This window comes from Penaeus monodon, chromosome 25, assembly GCF_015228065.2.
Source record: "Penaeus monodon isolate SGIC_2016 chromosome 25, NSTDA_Pmon_1, whole genome shotgun sequence".
Classification (NCBI taxonomy): Eukaryota; Metazoa; Arthropoda; class Malacostraca; order Decapoda; family Penaeidae; genus Penaeus; species Penaeus monodon.
Genome location: NC_051410.1, coordinates 8,704,440 through 8,704,681, shown reverse-complemented (window position 1 = coordinate 8,704,681; position 242 = coordinate 8,704,440).

Sequence of the window (242 nt, the reverse complement as noted above, 5' to 3'; positions counted from 1 at the left end):
CAAACGAAGAACACAAGAAAGAGAGTCACGATATAAGAAAGGAACAGAAACAAAGACAATTAGACATACACACACGAAATGATAATAATAATCACAATCAAAACAAAAACGAAGATAAGACAATAGGATCCTCAAGACAGCAGACACCAAGAGGAAGAAAATGCAGATCAAAGGCAGATATTATGTGTGCATTTAATCACAAGTTCAAGAAGAGGTTACGTATATGGAGGAAAGTAGTTAAT